The sequence below is a fragment of the Otolemur garnettii genome, unplaced genomic scaffold, assembly GCF_000181295.1.
Source record: "Otolemur garnettii isolate 467f Iridium unplaced genomic scaffold, OtoGar3 scaffold00030, whole genome shotgun sequence".
In the NCBI taxonomy this organism is placed as follows: Eukaryota; Metazoa; Chordata; class Mammalia; order Primates; family Galagidae; genus Otolemur; species Otolemur garnettii.
In genome coordinates this window covers 13,708,146-13,732,496 of record NW_003852425.1, presented here as the reverse complement: position 1 = coordinate 13,732,496, position 24,351 = coordinate 13,708,146, and the positions used below count along the sequence as shown (strand labels likewise).

Here is a 24,351-nt window from a genome sequence, read left to right as displayed (position 1 = left end):
AATAGCAAAAGGTGGAAATTTAAAATATTCATCAATAGGTACCAGTTAAAACGTCCAAAATAACATAAAATTAGACAAAATATTACCGAGTTGTTTTGAGTTTTTGAAGCATGAGGTGGATCCATATCAGTCACGGGGCTATTCCTCTAGACATGCACATTTAGTGAAGAATAGTGAGAAAGCTCTTTTTATAACATAAGTCCTCTTTGTTCTTATAAAAATAAAAGTAAGGCCACTTTAGTTATCATATGAATAATATTCCCGGAATAATATTTCAAAGAAACTGGCAACAAACCGTATTTGGGGGAGAATGTTGTCATAAATTTAAAGTAAGAAGAAAAAGATTTTAATTGTGTAGTCCTTTGGGTTATTTAATGCATGTATTTTTTAATAAAAATAAATAGTTTATGTTCTCTCCTGTTTAAGTAACAGCTATTTTAGATAATAGATGGTATCCAAAACCAAAACATTTCCCATTTAGTTTCCTAAAAATATCTTGGTAGACTTAACACCTTTCCCTTTAAAAGGGTATATTTTCCACAGGTTTTTAAAGAAAGGATGTCATAACCAAATCAGGATAGCTTAGACCTTCTGTATCTGACTTTTCCTGTTGTTGACATTTATAAGCTCAAGCCAAATTTTATGGAGATTTATTTACAGAGAAATATAAGAATTCTGCTAAAGTATAAAAATTCTGGATAGCAAATGCTCGTCTTCTAGATCCAGGATAAATATTTTCTGTGATCTTAATTTTCATCCTTTACATTTTTTATTTTAGTAAATTTGAAGATATGTTGTCAATAGTGTTAGCACAGCATTTTAAGGTTCCCTCTGTTTATTTGCATGTAAATGTCTCTCTTTTTACATCACATGTAGGGAGTGGGAAAGTAATTTTCTCTCTGAATTTTATATACTACTCTGTTTGTGAAAACAACTTGCTCTCTTCACAGCACGGCATTTGGAGGGATCTGATATCACACCCACCACGCATAATGTGTGCTCCCCATCTCCCTGCTTTCCTCCCATTTTTGACTGAAGGGGACAACACTTTTTTGTAAGTTAATTAAAATATGTTAATAAGCAATCCCCTGACTTCTATTTTTTCTATGTGAACTCTGAAATATAGCTTCATGCTTTCTTGTTTTTATCTCTACAAGTCCTACTTGTCTTCCCAAGGAGACTGTAGTTACCCTGAGAGAAAATGTTAAATCTCTTTTGTGTAGTTTACCTCAGATGGCACTTAGCAAAACACTTTGCCATCGGGTTTTAATTTTTAAATGTCGTGTCTAGTTTGTATTTATACAAAAGTAAGATTTGTAATAATGTCATCATTTTAAAAGTAATTTTTCTATACCATTGAAATTAAAAATGATGAGACATTCTCACAGGTCAAAATATGGACAATAGATTTTAGGACGGTTCCCTTAGTAGCCTCCGACTGATTCAGTTTTCTCTGTTACCTCCCCGGCTTTTTATTTTGCTTGTAATTTTCTAGTAACTTAATTTTTTCATTTTCCACTTAACATGTTTCATTTCTTCCAATCCCAGCAATAACACAGAAGCCCCATAAAAACCATCCCAAACTGGTCTCCAGTAGGCTAAGATTGTGAGGACCCTGGTCAAAACAACTGATGCAAAGGGCTCCCTACACTGGGTACAGGTGTGTCTGCCACACAGATAGAAGTGAGCCGTGCACTGGCCCAGATGCTGCAGGAGGCAGTTTGATTTTGCACTGCAATTTGTACCCTTGAAATGGCCAGTCTGGAGGGGGAGAGTCGTAGGAGGGAATCAAGTCGAAATTGAGTCCTGTTGGCTCCCCCTTTCAACATTAAACAGAGACCAAGACAGAAACCGTTCCATCATTTCACCACAGATATTTCTAAGTCGTATGCAGTATAAACTGAGAATGCCATGTAAATGGGTCACGCAAAATGCAGCAATTTAATTTTTTTCCAATCAAAGTAAGAAACAAACTAATATGATTCACTTCTATTAACTTTTGGAAGTTTGCAGCAGTTAAAGTATTTTTGTTTCCATGTATGAAGGTTAAAAAAAAATCATTTTTTTTCATAAAATTCAAGAGCAACCAATTTCACCATAGAGTAAAAGTAAAAACTGGGATTCTTTTTTAAATTAGTCCCAAGTGGCATTTAGGAATTTAGCTGTAGGCTGCTGTGCTGACACCATGACAGTGTGTAGGGTTGGGTCTGGTTTTCTTTCGGTTTTCTTTTCAACATTCAGTGCTCATGGATTAAGTTCTGGAAATGTTCCAATTGTAAGGCCGGGATCCATTTGGATTCCACCACGGGTTGGATGCTCCTTGGGTTGGATTCTGGAGGGTGAGGCAGGTTTTGCCAGACCCATGTCAACTACCTGGTAGTCATCAAGGTCAAAAAATCCACCATCTCCTCCTTCGTATTCTATTCCCCAGAAATCTACGTGGTACTGCAAGAGACCTCCAATTCCACCAAATCCTTTCACAAATTGGAATCCTGCCTGCTTGTGCCTTATCTGTGAAAATTTCCAATGTAGCTCCAATTTTTTTTTTTTTTATCATTGTTAGCAAACCATTCCAACGGGGACATACTCTCAATAAGCTCATGTTCCTGTCCTGTCCCTTTGCCTGTGAAATAAAATTTATCCTTTTTTTTTTTTTTTTCTGGAGTTGGAGAATTTTCTCATCTTCTGTGCCTTGGCAACAAAGAACATATCTCATCATATCCAGATTTTTATACACTGTTAGAATCTCTCCCATTTCCAAAGCCTTTAGTCTACTTTCAACGCCAAAGCAGTACTTGCTGGTGTCCTGGCTGATTCATCAAAGTATTGTCCTATTAATTTCTTCTCTTGACTAAATTTCACACTGGAGAGGACTTCGGTAGATAACTCAATAGCTTGGTTGGACCCATTTTCACCACCACAGGATATATCAACTAATTTTAAAACTTTTGATGGCAACCTCTGATCAAACATATCAGATTGACTTAGTTCAGTTCTGAAGTTTGCTGATCCAGCTAAAAGAAGACTAGCCACATTCCCTTTGTCCCCAGAAATAAACAGCTGCACAGCAGTCTCTGCTACTTTCCAAACATGGCTGTGTCGCTTTTCCATTCTTAAACAGGCAAAACACAAGGTTGGCTGACCTCCTCTAGTATATTTCCTTGGGAGATCCACAGCGAATTTGTGTAGGGCTTCTCTTGTGTCTCCTTGGAGAGTGCCCCAGAGTGCATAGCTACCTGTGAATCCGAACTTGCTATCCTTGGAAAGTAGTCCTATAAGAGCCTCTGTATGGAGTCTGTTGTCACACAAATGCAATGACCTATTAATTGGTCTGAAGGTTCAAAGTCAATGCTGACTTTCTTTTCCTTTCTTCTTCTGTTATAATTGTTCCACAGTGAACCACCAGACCATTTGGAGGAACTTGGTTATAAAGTTTGAGTCTCTATGGTACAGATATAATGGCTTCCAGGACTGAAAGGCGGTTTACTGGTGACTCAATGTCAGATGCAGTTCCAAACTCATCTGCTAACATTTTTGCCACTTTAGAATGTGCTAGAATGCAACATCCTGAGATAATGACCTTACTGGAGGGAACTGTCTGAACTCTGTTTCTCTTTCCCCCCAGGTAGAGTATACTTCAATGCCTTAGTCCAGCGTGTCGTGGCGCCCCAGGTAGCCAGTGCCCTGTGCCTGCTGCCTTGTGCAGCTTCTCAGCTCAGCTCAGGTGGGCACTCACAGCCACAACTCCAACTGCTACAGGCAGCTTTCCTGAGCTTTGAGGCACCAGCTTGCAATAAAGCCTCAGCTTCTGTTATCCATTGGTATCTATTTATAATAAACCCACTCTGTGTCACTGCTATGTGCCTGGGTGTTATGTCCCACTGGACATGACCAAATTTGTTGCCGGTATGCAAGCGAATCTACTTCAGATTTAGAAAAACTACATGATTTAAAATAAATCTGTAATAACTCATGCATAATAAAATATGATTTATTTTTCAAATATTTCCATTCATTCTTTTCCCTAAGATTATTTTAATGTACTTGAAATCATACCCAACATTTTTTGTTTTTCTTTTATTTCATTAACAATTACAATTTAAGCCTGGTTAGATTATTTTTAAAAAGTCAAAAAATGATACTATTTATGATACTCGACTTTTAGGTTCTTGGCCTTGGTGATTTGAAGAATAAATCCACGGACCACAGATCAGTGGCAAGACAGAATTTATTTACAGAAAAAGAATACAAAAACACTAAAGTTCCCAGTTAAGAGAGAAAACCCAAGTCGAGAGAGAAAAGCTTTCTCCGTTTTTCTCTCTGTCTCTGTCTGTTTAGCGGTATATATAGGTGCATTGGTTCCTTCTACATGAGGCCAGGAAATGAATGGACACAGTCCCTTCCACTGGGCCAAGGTGAATGAATACATTAATGAATGGACACAGTCTCTTCTGCTGGGGCAAGGTGAATGAATGTACTAATGAATGGACATAGTCCATTCAAATCGAGGCCTAGGAAACTTACATGAAATTGACTTAGGCATAGGAAATGGGGGTGCTATTTAGTCCTAAGTGTAAAGGGAAGGAGTGCCGGTGTCTCCCCAGCAGCTGTCTAGTCCCTTTGGCTACTTGAGCCTCTGGTGGGGGAGGGAGGCTCCCCCCCCTTGCCTACCCTCCAGCTCACTGGTTCCTCCGCAGGCTGCTTCTGTACCAACACTGTTAAGGCAGAGGCATTGGGTCCTCCAGCCCGGCTCTGCTGAGCTGGCTGGGGTGCCACCTGTCCTCTATCATTTGCATGATAGCGTATTACTTATAATGCATTACATTTGTTAGAGCAAATTTGTTTGTGGGTATGTGTATGTGTGTACTGGGCATTCAGGTTGGTCTCAGTGTTTCAGTGAAAATCTAGAGTACTTGTGTGACAATAAAATCTGTGATCATACAGCACAAAAAGAAAATGTAACAATAACGAATGCCACTTAGCCAGACACCGCCACATCAACAAGAACACAGCAGCGAGACACTGACATACCACAGTTATTAAACTTCCCTGAGTTGTTTCTACAGTGCTGCCAATGGGAGTGAATAGTGTTGAGTTTATGAACTTAATTGTCAGACCTCTGTTCGATGATGGCTCTGATGGTCATTCCGAAAAAGCAGTTCCAAAATTGCTTTGAAGAGTGGACTAAGCACTGGCCTGCACGCTTAGTTTCCCCAGGGGAGTACGTGAAGGGCAACAGCAGTGGTCAGTAGTACTCAACAATGAGATACATGTGTAGCATTTTTTTCTAGGATGTGTTCACAAATTTAATTGTCATGCCTCCTTAAATATAGATTCAATGACATTTCTTGGTATGTGCAAATTTTATATGGAATAGATTTCCAAGAGTAAGAATAGTGGATCGAAATTTGTTATTTTTCAAGCTATTGGAACATATAGGATACGTACTTGTGAATATATGTGCTCCAGAAATCTCTATTAGATTTGCTTAGGTGATAATTTACTGTTCACAATAAGACTCTCCTCATTTGCTAACTTTTAATAGTTTGTGGATGCATCAGTGGCCCTTGAAGATGCAAAGAGATATGAGACACGATAGGAATAATGGAGACATTAATTGTACAGATTGATTTTTAAAAGAGTATCTGGTTTAGAAATAAAGATGTTTTAATTGGCAGTTAAAATGCTATGTAGAAATCATTACTGAGGATTTCTGGTTTCTTTTATTTTCTTAATAATTCTCTAGCTCCAAAACACCAGGACTGAGGCCCATGCTGATAGATATCTTATTCATGTTCTCTTGCACTCTGCCCTTTGAATCCTCCTTAAAATGCCAAAAAAATCCCAACTAAGGAACTAACTTATTTGGTCACAATCCAAAGGTTTCAATGTATTAATCTAAAGCTTCCTGGATAGATATCTGTGCTAATGACCTACTTTAAATTGATTTCACTATTTAAACTCTAACACGAATCATTGGCTCTGTCATAATTTTTTTTTCTTTGTACTATGTAATTTATTAGAGACAAGCCAACATGATAATTATTTTAGAAAATGGCTAAATATAACTTCATTGCACAGATATGCTGCATGTATTTGCAAAGCAGTGCATGGGGAGAAGAAGGGTAAGTGACTAAAATCAGCCTTCAACTTTTCAAATGGTGTAGGCAGACAGCTACGCCTTTGATTCTATTACTTAACAATAAAGCCTGGCTAATTTTTCTAATTTTCATTCTTGCTCAGGGTGGTCTTGAACTCCTGAGCTCAAGCAATGTGCCTGCCTTGGCCTCCCTGAGTGGTGAGATTATAGTTGGGAGCCACTATGTTTGACCATTGATGCTGTATTTGTGCTTTGTAAATGTCAAGCCTTCTGATGGTTTGGGTGATTCTAAGAGATAGGTGAGTCACCTATCTTCCATTTTATTGGCCTAGATAGTGAGGTGTGAAAGATTAACAGAGAAAGAACAATATCTAGTGAATATTGGAGTTGAATCCCCCAAACCTTTGCTTTTGTAATCTATTTAATCTCTGTTCTACATCCAATTTTTCTAACAGATTTTTATTGTGTTTAATTTTTCTAGGCAACAGCAGTGTATTATTTATATTGGGGTGGTTAATATGTGATTATAATATAACTTAAAATCATGTACTGTAGAAGTATTGTAAAATGTGTAAATACCTTTTTGAATGGTATGTCCTATCTCTCGTTGGCACTGCTCATGGCCCCAAGGCTCTCCGGATGTCACCCAAATCAGGTGCTCTGGGCTTGATGTGCCTGTGGGATTTCTCACGGGTTCCCTTTAGGAAGCAGTATCTCTGTGTAATCCGTAAGCTGCTCCCTAAGTTAGGACTGAGACTTGTGTGGGTTGGGAGGCTCTGTTACAGCCAAGATCATAAAAGCTTATCTCAGAATGTGGGAAGAATCAAACAAACAAACAAAAAGCTCTTCTCTGACTGTTTCCCCACATCCAGGAACTTTCCTGGACTTTTAGCTGGTCATTTCCTAGCCAGGCAAGTTGCCCTGAAGCCTCCCCTCACCCACCCTTGTTGCTTCCCTGCTGAATCTTCGCTTTCTCTGAATACGTCATATTTTGTTGTGCTTTATATTTACATTGCACTAAAATCTTTGCTAGAGTTTTTTTTTTTTCCCCTCTGAACAAACAAATCCATAGTCTTCTCACAATCTGAATGTGAATACCTGCTGTAGTTCTTACATTTAGTTTTGTGACCATAACTTTGTATGTTACTCTATTGCTTTTCACAGCATCCAATATCTTTTCTAATAGCAGAGATTAAAACTAGTGTGTCACTTCTCCCCCTTTTTGCCTTTTCGTTCAATTTTAGATGAGCCTATGATTTTAAAATATATATTTTCTGTTAATATACTGAAAAGTCCATCATTTATCTATTTACCTTTAATTTTAAGAGATGAGATGATCAGCCAATACTTGATAACTTTTCCCTCACCTTCCCCTTCCCACTCACTTAACTAATTTTGCATCTCCATGAGAAGTTAGACTTACCATCCATATTTCTGAGCCTTAGTTTTATAATAAAATACAACCTACATTCACATAAAATTATTTAGAGATGTTTTAATTTATTATTTAAATAACTTTGAATACTTTCAATGAATACTCCACTATCCTCAGCATTGAATGTTGCTGTAAAGTTATCTAAGCCAGCTTGATCATCCTTTTTTTTTTTAATTTTTGGATTAATGTGAGGGTAAAGATGATTAGGTTACATTGTTTGCATCTGTAAGGTCAAGTCCAAGTTGCAGCTGAGTCCTTCACCCAGTAGTGTGAAATACACCCCTACATTGTACCCTGTGGCTGTGAACTTACCAAATCCCTTCCCCCACCTTCTCAAATTAAATTGTGTTTTTCTCTTGCTATGGGAAAGTAGTTATTGATCTGCCAGGTCAAAAAGATAGTACTGAGTACACGGGATGCTTGCTTTTCTATTCTTGAGATAATTTACTTGGAGAATATTTTCTAAATCCATCCAGGTAAATACAAAAGACGCAAACTCTTCATCTCCATTTTTAAGGTTGAGTAGCATTCCAGCTTATACACATACCACCGTTCATTAATCCAGTTATGGGTTGAGGGGCAGTTAGGTTGTTTCCACACCTTTGCAATTATGAATTGAGCTGCTATAAATATTCAGTTGCGAATTTCCTTATGATCTGATTGCTATTTCTTTATGTAATTTTGTTGTTTTTCTTAGATACCCAAACAAGCATACTTTTTTGAACTTAAGTAATTTTATAAGAGGGCATACTGTTATTAACCACCTGGGTCAAATTTGCCTGGACCATGGTATGCCCTTTTGATCTATAAATCCAAATCATTTTTCAAATGGAAATACTTTCTTGAATTGCTTTTATAAACTTGTGTGATTATTCTAATCTTCTTCTTTGGGGAAACCTATTACATGGATCTTAGACGGCTGACAATTTGATAGCTGTATTTGAGTTCCTGCATCTCTGTTTTCTAGTCTTCTTATAGATTATATTGCTTTGTAATTTTATGTTACATTAGTAACACAATGTTTGTTTGTTTCACCAAATATTTTTTCTTATGAGAATTAATCTTTAACATATTTATTTTCTGGCACCTGTCCTCAACTTTAGTAAATATCCTATCCCGGTTCTGTTTGATTACTCACTTAAGAACAATGAATTTCGAGGAGGAGATCAATTTGCATCGTATCTATAAGGACAAGGTGGTATCTATTTCCAGACTGAAGATGTGGTTTTGTTTGTTCTGTTTTTAGTGTTCACTTCTTCCTAATCAATAGGTATAGCCCCAATATAAGGTAATATCAATGACTTGAATCTCTCCCCATCACTCTTAGCAGTTTTTAACCGTATGGTTTTCATGAATAGATACGTAGTCTGCATGATTTCCTCATTCAGGCCCTTCGTGTTTATTATTTCAGTATTGTTCAAGCTCTAGGGACTTTTTTAATGCTGAAAACTAGAGTTTTGGTTGCCTCTCATCTTAGTGTATTTTACTTTGCTAGACTTTTCTAGAAACTATACCTGAAAGCAAAACCTTTTCTACTGTTGCTCTTAGAAACTGTTCCACCTATTTGGTTACTTATTTCTTTGAAGATGGTTTACTGTACGTTCTCACTGTCGTTTTGATGTCGTTCAAAACAGATAAACAGGAGAGAACATCAACTGGACGCGTCTAAGTTTGTGCCGCTTCCTCCCAGCTGTCTGCAAGTCTCAGCAGCGTTGGGCGCCCTGCGCTGCGACTCGCTTTCTGTTGCTGACACTCTCTCGCCTGATTTCTTTGACCCAGTTTCTTCCTATCACGGTCTTCCGAGAGGGGGCGCTAGAGACTGACTCACAGTCACCAGGGGACGTGGAGGCTTGTTCTGGCCTTAGACTTGTTTCTACTTGGCCTTGGGGTCCTCTACAGCACTGCATTCTCAGCAAAAGCGGCAGATGCTAATTTTCAGCTCCAGGGGCCAGCTTAATTGCATGCTTTCCTCAAAGATCTAAAATGTCTTTGCAGTTACCCTGCTCTAGGTTCTTGGAACACGGGAAGCACCTGGTCACTGGCCTCCTCTTGGAGACCAGGCAGCTCCGAGGCGTCTCTTCTTTTTGTTTCCAGGTTCTGCTTGTCCCACAACTTTTCTCGTTTTTGTAACTCCGTGACTTCTCACTGCTTTAAAATTGTTTGATTGCTATATCGGTATTCCTGTTTGCTCTTAAAACTCTTCAGCCAATTCTCCAAATTGAGTTATTTAATTACCTAGCATAATTTCTATTCTCCTGAGAACTTGATTTATGTATTCTTTAAAAGTTGTCTCTCCTTGATTTAAAGAAGCAGAACAGATAGTTATTTTTTCCTATTAACTATTCATAGTGCCTAGCAAGGAGGTAAAAGTAAAAAATTCTTAATCTCTAAATGACTCAGAAGCCTGTATCACCCTTATGGAATGGAGATTAAAAACAGGTTCTTCAAGAGATTCTTTTTCTTTGGACATGTTAAAAGGCTCATTCCGCAGTAGTCACCTGTAGTATACCTCACGTATCGCCTGTGTGATACCTCCCTTTGCTCAACTCCAGACTTGAAAGAAGACAATGTGGCTAGTGGTGCTTTCTTTACTCTGATATGAGATTATTTTCTGAGAATAGAGAAGTGATAATACCAAATTACTAAGATTGCACAGATGTTATATTTCCAATTTCCCATACTATAAGTGTTTCCATCATTATTTTCTTGTTTCTGCTTTCTAAGACAGGCTTGAACTTTTTCTTAGGCTATCTTAAATACTAAATTAAAATTTCAGTTATGACACACAGTTATTCCTCATCATAAAATGTATTTTAGAAATTCTTATCCTAGCTCTTTAAAATAATTTAATATCTATAAATTATCAACCAGCATTCCTCTAAAAAGCCTTCATTTTGAAGTGGTGCAACGGTCTGCGCTGAAGCTAAGATAGTGACCTAAACAAAACCAAATGCATGACTTCATGAATTACACAGCTGTAATGGAGTGAGAAGCTTCACAATTAAGCCAGTTACACACCTGTGATATTCTACCAGCACAAGACTCACTGAGCAAATGAAACTGATGACTACTTAATTTTTGATGACTCCATCCAGGGAATTAGGTTCAGCGACCTAATTGGATAATTAAATATATATTGAAGTATTACATTTATATTGACAAATCCTATTGTTTGTCCCCTATATAAACTGTTATAGAAAATAAGTTGATTGGTATGTTTATAATACTGAAAACCTTTATACATGTTTTTTTTAAAACCAAAAGTAAATTATACTGTGATTTCACCAAAGACAGAGTCCTTGCTGATGGGCCAGTCCTGACATGAGATAGGTAACAAAAGACAACAAGTCCTTACAGTCACTGAAAGGTCATATTTTCCCAGATAATAAATGTGAAAATTTTTTTCTACTATGAAAGAAATGATTTCTGAAGTAAATTGATGAGGACTAATAGAAAAACAGAATACATTTAGTGCAAAAAAAGTTATAAACAAGAATTTTAAAATGTTCATGGCAAAATATGACAAAAACCCAACCATGATGTTCAAAGAGGCTTTAAAATAAAGTAATTTATATAGAAATGATAATTTTAAATAACTTACTAAAAATTACAAAAATAAAATTAAAACACTATTTCTGTCTTCCATTTCTGGGTAACAGAAATTGTATTTTAATTTAATTTTTGTAATTTTTAGTAAGTTATTTTTAAAGTGTTATTTCTATGTAAGTGGCTTTATTTTATAGCCTTTTTGTTATCATGATTGGACATGAATTAAAACTTTAAATAATATTTAGGCCGCGCCATCTTCTCTCTCAGCGGCTTGCTGGGCCGCCGTCTGAGCGCTCACCAGGACTTGGCAGGTGCCCACTGACCGTGCCTTCAGATGAGGAGGAGGCAGACGTCCAGCTCGGCCTGTTTGCCGTTGGATCAGCAGTCTGCTCCTGCGGTGGTTTCCACATGGCATACATGCAGGAAGGTCAAAATCATCTTGGTCCAGGGATTTGGAATCTAAATTATTTATTAGAAAAAAAATTCACGGTCCTTGGGAAATATAAAACTGTATTATTGGGAAACTGCTGTCTTAAAATAATTAAACTTCTACTCCAACACAAAATAATAAAAAATAAAAAGGAAGAAAAAGGCACCAGGGCACTAATCATTGTGGAGCAATAAACACAAAAAATAGAAGCTTCCCTATGGGGATCACTGCTAAGGCTGTGTGATAAAATCTGGTTACTCTGAAAGACACCATACTCCCAACGTATTTCTTTGCAAATTGGAAAAAACTCAGATTCTAAGCAATTGCAATTAATTTTATTATTATGAAGAAGTAGGGGAAAAATGTCTCTATAAATGATGGATTTATTTTATATGGCAAATTGAGTACATTCAGAATAAACAATGGGGACGATTGCAGATGAGCTGAGACAGAAAGCTCTTCCACCGCGTCTGGGGCATCTGGCAGGCGTTTGGTGTCTCTGTGTTGCCAGTTGTACTTGGGCCTTGCCAAGGAGCCAGATGCTCTCACGGCTTTCCATCATATAGTAATCCCTCTCCATACAGCAGAAGTCTGAATGCAAGAATCGTGTTATTCTTGCTATGTATTTTATATGTTTTGGTTTAAAAATTATAATAAAAATTAAAACACGTGCTTAAATACAAAATATTTTTAGAAGTTAATCTTAAACATTCCAAACAATGAATTTTTTTCCGTCCCTTCAGCCATTTGAAGGACAATGGCTTAGGATTTCAATACATTCTGTGTGTCTACATTCTTAGAAGATTATAAAGGTGGCTGAGAAGAGTCTGAATGTTGTCACAATAAAAAATAACAACACTGAGCATTAAGTTTCAACTTCACAGATGTTTGTTTTTGGAATGAGTAAATCTTAAGACAGATAACAAGCACAGATAGGAAAACCGTTATCTCCAACGCAAAAAGGGACATTAGAATGGAAACGGGATCTTGGTGTGTTCCAGGATAGAGAGATGTTTGAGTTTGCTGTGGGTATGCCAGTGACAGGGAGGCAGGAGACCGAAGCCAGGCGGAGGATCCTGGCAGGACCGAAGTGCTGTGTTAAAGAGGCATTTTGTCACCCCTGACCAGCTGACCACTTCCATTTCCTAAAGCACTTCCTACAAAATGTGGCTGTCTCAACACCTCATATTTTGGCTCCGTACTAAGAGAGTGTCTATCTGTCATTCCCGCCAACCCCTCATCTCTCTCTCTCGCTCTCTCTCACAAACACACACCCCTCCGTCAACCTGCTCAGTTTACGCCTTCCTCAGTTTTAGCTCTGTAGCAATCTAGTTTCATGCAAAAGTAAGTGACTTATTTACTTAAGAACTGCCATGAATTTGGGAATTAAAAAGACAATGTGCTCCGACCATTGGCTCATCATTGTCATCATCATCATCAACAACAATTAACAGGCACACTTTAAAAATTAGTATCTTATCTAACGTGGAAACCAGAGATATTTCTTGTATTTTGGACTAGATCAGCAGCATCGGTCTTCAGCACAGCAGAAGGGAGGGGGGAGGGCATTCTCAAAGCATCACCCAATGTGCATTTCTTGCCAATATGTCAGATGGGTGGCTCAGTGTAGATTAAAGAAAGTTGCAAAGGTCGGGGCACAGCATTCGTGTCAGAATAAGAGCAGTATGTGCGCATCTCTGTTAATGCCATAAAGTAGAATTTTCCATACTTCGTCTAATACTTTAATGCTTGCATTTTGATATTGCTACTTTTTATATAAATTGTAACTGAAGTATACAGAAAAATGTTTATATTGAGCATTTGAGTCATTTAGCACTAACCAGATATCATGATACATTTTAGCAGTGATATAAATTACTTCATGAGGGCAAAAGCTGTTAAAGCTGCATATTTTGTCTGCTGTCTGGCTCTTTTCTCTTCAAGTAGAAAAGAATATGTCATATAGCAGCTGCTCCTTTAGCCCAGAATAAGAAGAAAATGGATTAGAACTTGTGCTGTGCAGAATTCCAAGATGGCCCCTCTGGCTGTTCCCCCCTGAGGTCACACCATGATCATGTTATGGTGTAAAGCAAAGGAATCTTAAAGACATAATGAAGGTTTCCAATCAATTGACCTTAAGATAGAGAGGTTATCCAGATGAAGTTAACCTAATCACATTAGTCCTTTAAAGGCGGACAGATTGTTGTATGACTTCGTTGAAGGGGAAATGAGAGATTCCACATGTGAAAGAAATTCAATACAAGGAAGATTCTCCATCTCTGAGGTGGAGGAGGCCAAGAAACCAGGATCTGAGAGCCGACCCTAGGAAATAAGAGTTACTCCCGGCTGACAGCCAGCAGGAAAGAGAGCTTCAACCTGTAACTGTAAAGATCTCAATTATTCCAAACAGTGCATGAACGTGGATGCCGGTTCTTTTGCTGAGCTCCCAGGTAAGAATCTAAACTAGACAACATCATGACTTTGATTTTGTGAGCCCCTAAAGAGAAAACCCCTGTGAGGGTTTCTGAAAGGGGTTTCTGATTTATAGAACTGTGAGATGATATCAGAGTGTGGGTTTAAGCTACTACCTGGTGATATTTGTTACTCAGTAACAGAAATGCAACGCAGCATTCCAGCCACCAACACAAAACACAAATAAGAAAAACAAACGAATATTCTAATAACCCTTGAAATATGAGGGATATTTTGTTACTTTAAGGACCTAATTAACGTGCTATATATTCATACACACACACAGAGTGCTTTAAAATTAAAATAAAAGTAATTAAAATTACTTCTTTCTATTTTATTTTGTACTTTAATATATAAAGAAGTGAAGTTACTTATTCACTCGGTCATTTCGTGTGGACATTTTTCATAATAGAAAGGGACTCAGTACTGCTTTTTACGTCCAAGTGGTTTCTTAGTGTGTGGATGTAATGCACTCTATCTTTACAGAAAGAAATCCTTCAGAATGGATAATATTTTCACACTAGTACCCTTCCTCCTCATCTTCTTCTTCATCGTGTAGCCTGACTACTATATTATATTTAACTAATTTGTCATCGTTTTCATGAGGGTTGTTATGTTCCCAGCTTTGCACATTCACACTCGCACACAAACCCAGCATTCCTCAGAGTTTTAAATGTTACGACATCAAATGTCGCTAGCTGTCTCATTTTGTTTTCTGAATCTTCTGTTCCTTCTCTTATTTTTCAATGGAGAAAATATGACTTTTGAGAAATGATACTTAAGTGATTATTCTTTTCTGTACCTTCCCCAATGTCTGTTGGTATTTCAAACAGCACTTGGAAAGTTCAGGTTTTAAAGCCAGAGCGGCTGTTCAGCAAATGCTCACGGAAGCCAACAGGCGAGTCCGCTCTCAATAGGTTTGTGTAACAAATAACTGCAAAGTTGTTCCGCATTAATGAGAAGTCCACGGCCAACGACAAAGTCTCCACTTGTAATTTAGGTCTGACACTGGAAAAGATGCCTCTGAGTGTGCAGATCTGGGGCAGGGAATGAGGCCCAGGAAGGAGAGCGGTGGAAGCAGAGAAGACACTTCCATACGGATGATTCACAGGGTTGGCTTGAGTTCAGCATCATTAATCACCACTTTCCTCAGTAAATTCTTACAATTCCTGTGAGGCAAATGTCATTTTTTTTTCTATTCAAATCATATGAGCCTGGTTAGAGTAAACTCAACGCCTCTTTTCTCTGGATAGTGGCTGTGTCTCTATCACGATATTCAAGAGTCTTCATCTGAACAAACAAAAATTATGGTAGAAAAATATCTAATTTTTAGGAAATCTATCATGCATGTAAAACTTGTATTCTTGGCCAAATTGAGTAGCTCTCACTTATTTCCTATTACGGGAACAAAGTTCCTTTGCAGAGAAATGACTGATAGCGTGTATCATGCCGGCCCGGCTGGCTCTGCTTGCTTGGTTTATATCAAGGGGGTTGAAAGTAAAAGGCAGCAGGTGAATAAACCTTCTACCTCAGTGTAGGAAGAAATGTAATGATAGGTTAGAACCTCAATTTCAATGGCATATTTTATTTTTTTATTATGGTCGCCATGGAAAATTGTCTTACAACTATAAAAGTGTGTGTATGGTAGTTGCCTGTAGAATATTTTAACATCCAAGTCCATGAATTTTGAACCATGAGACTCAAACACAAAGACCTCAGCTCATGATTCAATCTCAGGGCACTCTGACTCCATCTATCATGCTGTTTCTTATGACACAGGAAGCCGCTAGAACATAATGCATCACTCAGCTAATTCTGAGGAAGCAGCAAAGGATAAATCGTATATGAGAGGTTGATAATTTTATTTAAAAAGACCAAGTGACTGTAAAACTCCACAACATTCTCCTCAGAGTTGCTTGTCTCACCACGATGCCCTGTAGAATTCCAAGACCTTGATGATTATACACTTCATTTTACAATTTGTTCCATTAAATAGGAATAAAAAACTTAAAATATGTATATGTGAAAGATGGTGAGTCTGTGTGATATGAGTATAATGCTATAGTGATGGTGGTTTTTTCCTCTTAAGAAGAATAAAGGTTTAGGTCTAAGCCAAGGGCAGTATGCAAAGATAACAAGGTTAGCAATCCCTAAACTCTTGATTTTCATTTTTTTCCCCACTTCTAACATAGAAGTCCCTGTGGTTCCTTGAGGTTACTTTCTTCAAAGAAAATTTGCCCTCCTGTATCTCAACAAATTTCAAATGATTGCTATACAATTGTATGAATAATAGATGCATCTAAATGCAATAAAATGTTGAGAATAAGCTCCTTGTCATAAACACAGATTTTAATACAACCGCTATTCTCAGGGCTTAATTATTTTGATCTTGGATACCTTTCCTAGAGGTGTAACTCACAAGTAAGGAATATCTACTCTCCTTCCAAACCATTGTGACGATAAGACCATTGACTTTGAATCAATAAACACCATGCTGAGTAGTATATAAAGGACTTGTAACATCATGCACGGCTTTGAAAAATATATATTTAGTTCTCATTTATTAAATGTTTATTATGCATCAGGTATTAAAGGTGCTCCCTGGATAAAATATAATGAATGAACTGTTTATCTTAGAGAAGCTGGCCGCCTAGCTAGGAAGGATACAGACACCACAAGGCAATTTCAGACTGTGGAGTGGCCTGACAGTGGAGGTGGTAAACAGACTGCCTGGGAGCCAAGGAGAGCAGTAGACTGTCGGGATCGGTGATGGGAGCTGTGGTAAGTGAAGCAATCACAGAGGAAAGGGGGTTTATACTCAACTGAATGATCAGTTTGTATTAGACAGTGTAAGAAGGAATAGGGGAGTGTGGGGAGAAGGAGGAGGCCAGGAAGACGCAGGAGAAAATCAGCACGTGGATGTCACGTCGGGAGGAGCTGGGGACCGGAACCCAGGACCCTGTCATCACACCTGAAAACTTAGTGCTTATCGTCTTCTCACTTTCACTGTATTATAATATTTTCCTTTGTTTGTTGATTTTATATTCTCACGTTCTCCACATTTTCTGGCTACTTTCTGGGCTAACTTAAAAGCGAGAAAATGAGGCGAGGCAGAGGAAAGACGGGAATTAATGTCACCATGAATTCTAACACTTTGAGGCTTTTAAAATGAAGATAATCTAAGCAACGTGTTAATGTTTTATAAGGAAAAGGCGCACAGAATTCCATCCCAGACACCACACAGATTTTTGCCCATATCCTTTCTTATTAACACTGACAATTAAATCAATAAAAGAAATTTGCCTCGATTTGAGTATTTCTTATAACTTACCTTTCAATTTCTACTCAGGGAAATCAAATAAATACAATAATGTATGTTTATTTTCTTTCTCTAATCACGGAGGAAGTTCAGGGACAAGCCATCAGGTTTCGTATTTGCTATACACAGCACCTTGAGGATCACGGAAAACAATGCTCCATCAGTACTGATTTCTTTACAGAAAGCGGACCCCAGAAATAATTTATGAGCTTACAACAAACATTTTTTCCAAACCAACCCAAGATGAAGAGTATAAAATTTTGATAAATTCACCAAAAAATCCTGATAATAGGCACATTTATTATGTTTTTAAAAATCAATAAGTTGATGTCACTACACTAAGTTATATGTTGAACATGCTTTATCATTCCACATTTCTTTATGTGTGCTGACTGTGCTATCACGGATACTTAGGGAAACCACTTTTGTTCCTAAAGATAGAAGGGCTTTATTTAATACAGGTGGAACAGTAATTATGATCAATGTAAATTTCCCAGCACAGATTGTGCAAGCTGCTGGTGCTGGCACGTGCCGTGTGTGTGGACGTCCGTGTGCCAAATGTTGTATCTGTTAGCCCAGAGACACCGGCAGGATTGGACATCAGATAAACACTGAAAGTAAACGAGAATGCAGTGTCTTGACTTAGGATGCAACATCAGTTTAAATATGAAAGTAAAAAAATGATGAAGTTTGCATGAATTTTAGGTTTCAAATGTAAACTCCCTTAGAAATTCAAAACCATTACCACTTAGTTGCATACTGCATTTCAGTTATTATTCTTACTTTGTATAAACTCCATAGGATTTTGGGAAATACCAAAATCTAGATAATGTATGACTGTATTCCAGTGGGATAACTAAAGCAATTATTATAAAATATTTCATACATAACACATGAAAATATGGGTGACACATGCAGAAATAAACACTCATGCTTAATAATGAAATGAAGGCTGATGAAGTTACACACCACCACGTGGCCTGCAATATTGTAAATAATATTAAAGCTATTCAAACATTCCCCCACACACCCCTATATATTCTGGGTACAAATATCTCAGTTATAGCATCTGGAAAATACCACCCACAAATTTGTAGCTTGTCTTTTAATTTTATTTATGGTGTCTCTTAATGAACAGAAATCTTTAGTTACTAATTTTTATTTGTAGTTCATTTTTATTTTCTTTGTCTAAGAAAATAAATTCTGGGCGTCACCTATGGCTCAGGGGGTAGGGCACCAGTCCCACATACCAAAGGTGGCAGGTTCAAACCCAGCCCCTGCCAAACTGCAACAAAAAATAGCTGGGCGTTGTGGTGGGTACCTATTCCACCTATTTGGGAGGCTGAGGCAAGAGAATCACCTAAGCCCAGGAGTTAGAGGTTGCTGTGAGCTGTGACACCACAGCACTCTACCAAAGGTGATAAAGTGAGACTCTGTCTCAAAAGAAAAAAAAAAGGAAAATAAATTCTTCCCTAACACAAAGATACAAAAATAGTATCCTGCATTTCTAGATAATCACATATTTGTTATATTGTTTGGGATCATTGAGGGTACAAAGAGTTAGGTTACACTGCATGCATTTGTTAGATAAAGTCCCTCATATAATTGTATTCCTCCCCCAAGAGTTATGCCTCACACTATGACCACCCGTACCCCATCCTTTCCTCTCCCTGTTGCCTCATTCCCGTGTACCCCCCCTGTATTGGCTCATCTACTATCTTCGTATTAGAATTGAGTACACTGGATTCTTGCTTCTCCATTCTTGTGATGCCTTACTAAAAAGAATGTGTTCCACGTCCATCCAGGTCAATACAAAAGATGTAAAGTCTGCATTTTTTTAATGACTATGTATGGGGAAACAACTTCAACATTCTCTTTTTCATATTAAAATATGTAGTTTATAATGAATTAATTTTAATCATTATATTCTGTTGTCAGTTGATGGATACATTACATGCATGGATCAATGTCTTGTTTTGTATATCTAATTGCTTGAGTATCATGATTGTTAATTTTCTTTAAAGGTAAACCTATGTGATTTTGATGCAAGTGTATTGGTTCAATAAATTAGTCTTTGTGATATCAAGTAAACTCATCTTTGAAATGGCATCTTGCTTCATTTATTTAGATATTTGACATCTTTCAGAACATTTTATAGTTTATCCTAAAAGTTCTTGCATATTTTTAATAATTATAGTTCCTTATAGCTTAAATTGTGCCATTCTTATTAATTTTTTAAAATGTTTTATAACATTTTTATTAATAAATAGAAAAACAATGTATTGTTTATGCTGAAACCTGCAACCTTACTAAATTCTAAAATAACTCAATTATAAATTGTCTAAAAATAGGCTTTAGGATATTGTCTAAAAAGTAGGCTAATTGTCTAAAAATAGCTTTTATATATTCATCTAAATAAATTCATCTATAATAAAGGGCATATATGACAAACCCACAGCCAACATCACAGTGAATGGAGGAAACCTGAACGCATTTCCTGCCAGAAGTGGAGCAGCTCCAAGATACTCACCTTCACTGCTATTCAACATACCAGTGAAAACCACAGCCCACAAAATCACAGAAGAGAAAGAAATACAATAAAAAGCATCCACAGTGGAAAAGAGAGATCAAATTATCACTTCTTGCTGATGATGTGATCTTATACCTAGAAAAACCTAAAGAAAGTCTTAGAAAACTCTTAGATTTTATACATGTTTACTTTGGCAAAGTTTCAGAATACAAAATCAACGTATAATAATTAGTACCATTTCTATATACTAACAATGATCTAGCTGAGAATGAAATCAAGAGGGCGATCCCATATACAATAATTATACAAAATCAAAATACTTAGGAATTTATTTAACAAAAGAGGTGAAAGATCTTTATAAGAAAAACTTTTTACACCTGTAATCCCAGCATTTTGGAAGGCTAAGGAAGGAGGACCATTTGAGGCCAAGAGTTTGACACCAGCTTGGACAGTATAACAAGATCACACCTCTACCAAAAATAGTTTTTAAAAATTAGCTGGACATGATGTATGGTTATAGTCCCAGCTGCTCAAGAGGGTAGGCCAGAGGATTGCTTGAGCCCAAGGAGCTGTGATTAATTGGGTTACTGCATGCCAGCCTGGGTGATAAAGAGAGACAATGTCTCAAAGGAAAAAAAAAGAAAAGAAAAGAAAGGTAAGAAACCCTAATTTAAAAAAAAATTAAAGAACACAAATAAATGAAAATATATCTCATATTCATGAATCAGGAAAATTAATATCATTAAATTGACCATATTTCCCGAGCAATTATGATTCAATGCAATCTCTATCAAAATGCAAATGTCATACTTCAAGAATCATTAAAACTAATCCTAAAGTTCATATGGAACCAAAATAAAGAATAGCCAAAGCATTCCTAAGCAAATAGGCATCGCATTACCTGACCTTAAATTATACTACATGACTGTAGTCACCAAAACAGCATGGTTCTGGTAAAAAATACTCAGAGATCAATGAAACAGAATAAACAACCCAGAAAAAAAGCCAGATATCTAATAGCTGACTAATCATTGAAAAAGTCAACAAAATCATAGTTTGGGGAAGGAATACTCTTTTAATAAGTGGTACTGGGAATACTGGATTGCCACATGAAAAAGAATGAAATTGGACCCATTTATCTCACCATATAAAAAATCAACTCAAGATGGATCAAAAATTTAAAACTAAGTTCTAAAACTAACAACATACTAGAAAAATACTTGTGGAAAAACTCTTCCAGATATCTAGAGAAAGAATCCATGACTAACATTTCCAAAGTACAGGCAACAATACCAAGAGTAGACCAATGGGACTTAATTAAAACTAAAAAGCTTCAGCACAGCAAAGATTAATCCACAGAGTGGATAGGCAACATGCAGAATGGGAGGAAATATTTGAAAACTATGAATCTGATAGGGGACTAATATCCAGAACATACACTAAACTCAACTCCACGGTAACAAGAATAAATAAATAAAAACAAATAATCCTATTAAAAGGCAGTCAGGGGATATAAATAAACGTTTCTCAAACGGAGACACCCAAGTAGTCAAGAGGCACGTGAAGAAACATCACTGGTCATCAGAGAAATACAAATTAAAACCATAATGAGGTTTCATCTTATACCAGTGAGACTGGATATTATTTTTTAAGAAAAGATACCACCAAGGATGTGGAGAAAAGAGAACTTGAGTACATTGTTTGTGGGAATGAAAAATAGACTACCTCTGTGGAAAATGATGGAAATTTTTCAATGAACTAAAAATAGACCCCTCATTCAATCCAGCAGTCTCACTACTGGGTATTTACCCAAAGGGGGAAAAAAATCATTATATCAAAAAGATATCTGCACTTACATATTTATCACAACACAAGTCACAGTTGTAAAGAGAATCAGTGAATGGAGAAAGAACACGTAGCATATACACACAACGGTATACCATTCAACCATAAAAATGAACGAGATTGTGTTGTTTGCAGGAATATTGATTGGAACTGGAGACCATTATCTTATGTAAAATGAGTCGGAAACAGAAAGACAAACGTTGCATGTTCTTGTAAGTAGGAGATAAATGACGTGTACACATGCATGTAGCACATGGGGAGATGCGATGAGATGCAGAATGGGGAGGGTGAATGATGGGAAATCACTTAATGAGCACAATGATGGATGTGCTGAAAACTCTGACTTCACCAGTGCACAATCTGATGCATGGAACAAAATGTACCTGTACCCCACAAATTTGTATAATTCAAAATAACTAAACAAATATACATACGATTCATTCATATTAAGAGGTTTTTATTTTATTTTTTTCTCTTATAATTCTCCTTTCTTGCACTGAAACTTTGTGAGCATTTCTTATTGTCTTGCTAATTTAAAGGAAATACTTCCAGTACTTTACCACAGATAAATATATGTGCTGTGCGTTTTTATTAGAGTTTGAGAGGTTGGGAAAGTTTATTCCTACCTCTAATTTTCTAGGGGGTTATATATTGAATGGATCATGAATTTTATCACATGATTTTTTTTAAACATATGTTGGAAGAATAATATATATTTTCATTTTATAATCTGTTAGATGAATTATATTTATGACTTTTATAATGGAAAATCACTATTGAATTGCTAGAATAGGTTCTCATTTTTTACAAATATGTTGCTGCTAACATTTGGTGTTAGATTTTTTTGTATCTCCTCAGCATACTGATTCGGTTTGTGTATGAAGGTTCTATATGACTTATTAAATAAGTTGTGTTTATTTTCATTATTCTATTATCCTTATGAACTTGCTTAAGAATGTAATTATGAATTACTGAAAACTGTCTTGAAGTCACCTGTAGGAAAATTTTAATCCTAAATTCAAATTGTATAGTGATTATGAGATAATTTGCATTTCCTCTTTATTCTTTAGTGTTATTAAATTATTTATTTCAAAATATTTACCTACTTAATTCTAACATTTCAATCTTTCTTCGTGTCACGGTTTTCACATACTGTCAGTAAGTGTTATGATGTATCTTAGTATGCCCTTTTTTTGAATTGCCAATCCTATTTTTGTAATGTTTCTATCCCCTTTAAAAATCACTCTTACTGGCTTTTTTGTTTGTCTTTTTGCTTTGTTTTTAATTAGTCTTTTCAACACGGTCAATGTTTTTAGTTTGTTAAACCTTTCTATGGCATCTTTAAGGAACTCAGTTGTGGTGAGGATTTGAGGTTTCTTTGTCCGGAAACCAGAGACAGCTATCCACCTCAACTCAGTTTCATTCTTCTAAATTTCTACAGATCCATGAGGCAAATTCAGGATCAGCTCTCCTACGTCTTTTGTGGCTAACATAAAAATTACTTTCTTTATTTCCAATCTGATTCTGCCATTTTTTCTGAGTGCAATCTGCCTTTAACGTGTACTGGTTTCCAAGGGTGAGTGTTTACTTCACTGTTTTATTTTTATTTGTCTTTGGACATTTACTTTGCTTAAAACAGTACTTTAGAAGTGTATTGGTTATGAATCATCTATAGTTAAGTTGAGTCCAGTAAAATGTCCCTTCAATACATCTTTCTGCCATACTGCTGGTGGCAGCAGAAGTTAGGGAAATTCGGAAAGTAATTTAACATGCAGTAACTGAAACTTTAACTGTTACTTTTTGAAAATATGAAAATAAAATTCCCTGCACTAAGAAAAATCTCTTTCCAAGGCTAATATCTTGCCAACTGTTTCGTATCATACATATTTTAGCTCTCTTGATGTTACCTAAAAGGGAAGGGGAAACTAACATTTATTGAGCCCTCGCAGTGTGCCAGGTATTTTATTAGTTGATTTTCATTTGCCAACTCAGTAAATCCTCGGACCAATTTTATGACTGTTACGGTCATTTTTAATTTGAAGAAAGAGCAAGATGAAGAAATTTGCACAGGGTAATAATAATTTAAGAACTCAAACTGAGGTGTGTTTGACCTCAATGTTATTCTACAATATACTATTACTAGCTCTATTTTATAGGTCTGGAAATTGAAGCTTACGAAGTCTAAAAAGCAGGTTATCTAGATAAAAATGGAACATGGGTCTCTCTGATTCCAAAGTGCATGCACTTTTCAGCACATTTTGCTTCATCTATTCTTCACTGCAGACCATAAAATATAGATGGCACCTCAAGTGTCTCATATTCTTCAACTTCCCAGCCTCTGAGAACAGCATTTTCATCATAATCCCTTTCCATTATGCGTTAACACAGACATTGACTATCTATGTTTAAACTAACATGGCACTGACTTTTCTCTTGCTCACAGCATAGTATAGCTGCAAAATTACTTTCTTTCTTTGTCACTAATGAAACCAGGAATTTCCCACATTCAGTCGTTCTAAAAGTTCTTCCTTTACTACTTCTAATAATATTTAATGTCCTTATCCTGGAGCTTGAGCTCTTTACTCTCCTTTATTTGTATAAGTCTTCTTTGTAAACTATCACCAGCCTGTTGTTATGGTCCAGGAAAGTAATACGTGTTAATGACTTCAAA

The 24,351-nt window shown here is 36.6% G+C and overlaps 1 pseudogene; it reads right to left on the bottom strand.

Moving 5' to 3' along the window:
- Nucleotides 1-2,244: 2,244 nt before the first annotated feature.
- LOC100966351 overlaps nt 2,245-24,351 on the bottom strand; it is a 163,080-nt pseudogene continuing 140,973 nt past the window's right edge.